Source organism: Theobroma cacao, chromosome 5 (genome assembly GCF_000208745.1).
Source record: "Theobroma cacao cultivar B97-61/B2 chromosome 5, Criollo_cocoa_genome_V2, whole genome shotgun sequence".
Taxonomy (NCBI): domain Eukaryota; kingdom Viridiplantae; phylum Streptophyta; class Magnoliopsida; order Malvales; family Malvaceae; genus Theobroma; species Theobroma cacao.
In genome coordinates, this window is record NC_030854.1 from 21,046,422 (window position 1) to 21,050,863 (window position 4,442).

Below are 4,442 nucleotides of genomic sequence, written 5' to 3' on the forward strand. Positions count from 1 at the left end.
TGGATTTAATCAAACACATATGCTCTAATCCCAAAATATTTTAATGCAAATTCACTCACCTTGGTGGGTTTGTAATTGAATTTCTTTTCAAAATTCTTCCAAGCTATTATAGAAGCTCCCTCTTTCTCTCTCTAAAACACCTAGCTAGTGAGAGGAAGTATGAAAGTAACACTTTTCAAGGGTTTTAAAGTGAGAGAGTGAAAGAACACAAAAGATTCTATGAAAAAGTGCACAAAAGCATGAAAATTAAAGCTAACTTGAGAAAAGTTACGGAGGTTTCATAACAAGCTTCCATGGAGGGTGAAAGAAACGTGAGATGGGAGGAAGAAGAAGAAGAAGAAGCTATAGGAAAAATGAGAAGAAGCTGCTGAAAAATGATACTTATAGCCAAAACTTATCCAAACTCCACTTAAATTACAAAAATACACTTAACAAGTTGGCTTTGTCTTCCTTTAATCCTTTGTGCAATCTTTTTACTCTTTTGACACTGAGACAAAGTCCATAATAGTCTAGAAATACTTGGGTTCATGAAAACTTAAAAATTTTGACCCGAGATGAAAAATGACCATTTTGCCCCTACCTTGGAAATCATCATTATTTCTATTTTCTTCATCATTTTATTCATATTTTCATCATTCATTTATGCCTTAGGCCTACGTAGGCCTTAATATTGTTTGAAAGCAAACTTCTAGGGCTCACTAAGAAAATGACGAAATTACCCCTAGTCTGTGATATTGTGTCTACTTCTAGCTATGAGTCTATAAAGGTCAAGGTCTCATAGTAATGTATGGCTAGGGTTAAGGTAGGATAAAGGATATTTATAAGGCTCAACTCACCTTAAGCACATGATCATTCTAGGACCTATGAAGAGCTCTATTCACATTCCAAGTAATAGCTTTTCATCAATCTTCAACTTTTCTTTTGTTTAAACACTTATTATTATTTTTTTCTTCAGAACTTTACACCCCTAAACTTATTGCCTTCTATTATGGATAATAGGGTGAATACTAAGCACAATTGAACTTTTTTAATATTTTTTTTATATCAACTCCACATTTTCTACCTTTATTCATCATGTAACTCAATATAAATTTCTAAAATGATCAACATACTTAATAGTGAGGGATGCAAAATTGGAAATTTATTTATAGGCTAGGCTATAGAAAATATGTGTTTGACAAAGAAAAAGTAAAAGTAAAGTTAGGCTCAAATGGACTGTATTATGGATAAAAATTTGTTAAGGTTAGCTCAAAAGGCTCAAACGATCCAAAGATGGCCTTATTCACTCCTTAACTAAGTATTGTCTAGGATTTCATCTCCAAAAAGAATCAAACAAATTCTAGAATTCAAGGCATAATTCAAAAATTCATATTCACATAAACTTTCTCTAGATGTGTACAACAATTCTAAACAAAAAATTTAGTGCTTAATTTATGACAATCTCATCGTAATAATGACGCTTAACATAAGAATTTGTAATACCCGTACTTTGATATGGTGGCTAATAAAGCTTATTAGATGCCAATTGAAGTTAATTAGAATGTTTAAAAGTGATGAAATGTGAAAAGAATATTCTAGAGTAAAATATTCCACACATGGAGAAATACCAATTAAATAATAATATTTTTATTGAGGATGAATTAACGATATAAAAAAAGTGATTCGGAAGTGAATCGGGGCATAATAAACATTTTAGGTACCAAGAAGACAAGTGAAAAAATTTTAGAATAAAATAATATTAAAATATTAATATTTCATTTAGTGTCGAAATTTTTCATGAAGAATGAGTATATGGTCAATCTAAGTGGGGAAGAAGAAGAATGAGGAAATTTTAGGAAAAATAATGTTAATGGGGCCCCGCGTGTCTTTATTAAGTAAAGATAGCGCGGGTAAGTAAATATTTAAATATTATGGTGATACCACGTTGAAATATAAACTTGATATTTTATTGGTACAAGTGTCAAGGAAGAAAAATAGGAAGAAATTGGAATTAAAAGATTTTAGGAGGACTTAATTAAAAAGGGTGAAAACCTTCGAAAGTAAAATGGTAATTTTGCCATTAACTTGGTCAAAGCTTCTAAAGGAAGCTTCGACTCTTTTCTTTTTCAGCCATAACCGGATCTTATCTTCACCAAAAGATATTTTCTTTTTCTTCTTCACCCACCCAACACCATTTTCTCCCTCCACCATGAAAAATCAATTTCCTTTCATTTTCTTTTCTTTGTTTTCATTTCCTTTCCTTTCTTTTCTTACTTCTTTCTTCTCTTAACTTCTTAGGCATCAAACATGCAGCTTTTAACACCATTTTTTAGCACACCAAACCCTAGGAGAGAGAAGGAAAAATCTCTCTTTCTTTCCTTTATTTTCTATTTTTACTCCACCATCACCAACACTTGAATTTTCAACCTTAAATCTCCATTTTTAAGGCTAAAAGGTATATATTTTCAACTCTTGGAATTTATGAATTTTTGGGTTATATTTTCAAATTTTATTTCCTAATTTCTTCAAATTCTTTTTCTTGGAAATATTAGGTTTTTGTTGATCTTTATGCCTCCAAGCTCACCAAGGTAAAGAACCTTTAAATTGGAATAGTTGATATGATGAGTTTGAGAATTATACTAGAATTCTAGGTTAAAAATTAGGCTAGAATGTAGTTTATCAAGTGTATGCCTATTAGAATTATTAAGTTTAAATTATGATATATTTCAAACTATTATTGTTTATTGGCAATTATAGGTTTTAATGGTATTTCGGGATTACCTGAATTAAGATCTTGTGGGTGCTAGTCTTGTTAGGTGGCATTGTTAAGGTGAGTGAACTTGCATTAAATTATTTTTGGGAAATACATATGTGTTGGGATAAAGAATATAAATGATTTTATTTGATTTTTTCTCTAAATCATGCCTGAGAACAAGCCCTTGATGAAATGTTTTATATTGTAAAATGTGTAATGTGATGAACCCATATATTCCTATATTCTGATGTTATATATGTTATGCTTTGAATGATAATATTGTGTGATAATTGTAACTGCGCATGTGCGGTGTGGGAGAGCACATGCCGGTGACGACGAGTGATTCCAGCTATGTGGGGTGTGAGAGTGCACATGAGCTGATGATCAGTGGGTGATGATTCTAGCTATGTGCGGTGTGGGAGTGCACATGAGCTAATGACCGGTGGATGATGATTTCAGCTATGTGCGATGTGGGAGTGCACATGAGCTAATGAGCCAGTGGTTGTATACATATTTACACATACCATAGAAATGTTAGAGAAAATATTATGTGATTGCAATGAATGTTGAATGTTGAAATTGTTAATTATTTCCAAATTGATTTCCAATGCAACGAAAAACTCTCTGTCTTGCTTGTCTTGCTTGGATATTTACTATGGTTTTCATTTTTTGATTTCATTATGGATCATGGATCCTTCAACACTAAGGGGTTAAATAATCAAAGGTCGAATTGAAGGGTTTTACGAGAAATTAAACTAAATTGCATTATTTTTAACATAAGTGCATCATGATTTCTAAACTTTCCTTATTGTTTGCTTGTTCCCTTCCTATGTTCACTCACTAGGTTTATACTCACTCTTTTCAATTTCACATTTTTCAGATTTGGAGGTAGTTGGGACCTAGGTCGAAGAGTTCATTTGTATTCACCATTTGGTAGGTACCATGGCATCCAGTAACAGTACCCACGCCCAAAGTCACTCCGCTAATAGTCAAGGTCTCTTACATGTGTATATAGTTATTTAAATGTAAATTATGAGATTGTTGCACACTCTGTACATTTGATTTGATTAACCATGTTTGTTGCACACTCTGTACATTTGATTTGATTAACCATGTTGTTTAGGGTTTACGAATGATAACCCTAATTTGAGAACATTATATATATACTTGGTTTTCACGGTTTAATTTCGAAAGAATATTTATTAGAAATTATGAGTTTTAAATCTTAAAGAAAGAGATGCTTGCTTAGGTCTGATGGGCTATGCCTATTGGGCCTTTGCGTCGGTCATGGCCCGAGAATTAAGCTGTGATAAAGTTTCACATAAACTCAAACAATATCCATATTTACCAAAAGCCAAAGATAACAAGATAATTAAATTCTCATCCTTGGATAAGGAAAATAATCAGAAAAGGCACAAAATCACTCAAGTTATCAATGAAAAAGACTTTGAAAAACCAATCATATATGAAAAAATAAATTGAGATAATCATGCAAATGAAATAAACTTAAGACATCAATGAAAAAGATCATACCCTCCCCCAAACTTAAACTGAACATTGTACTTAATGTTTAAATAGAAAAATAAAAAGCTAAGTAAAACTCCCCTGACAATGGTAGCAATATGGAAATAGCTCAATTTTTCTTCTCCATCTTCATCATTATCTCCAAAGTTGTTGGGAAAGGCCGGTAAGGTGATAAAAATCTAAA

The 4,442-nt window shown here is 31.9% G+C and overlaps 1 long non-coding RNA gene across 2 annotated transcripts; it reads left to right on the top strand.

Annotated features, from left to right (window-relative positions):
- Window positions 2,133-3,898, top strand: LOC108662146. 2 transcript variants are annotated; one of them, XR_001927930.1, is made up of 4 exons: window positions 2,133-2,434; window positions 2,532-2,567; window positions 2,737-2,809; window positions 3,615-3,898. It is a non-coding gene; the product is annotated as an uncharacterized LOC108662146 (long non-coding RNA). The 2 variants fall into 2 exon arrangements; XR_001927929.1 differs by lacking the exon at window positions 2,737-2,809.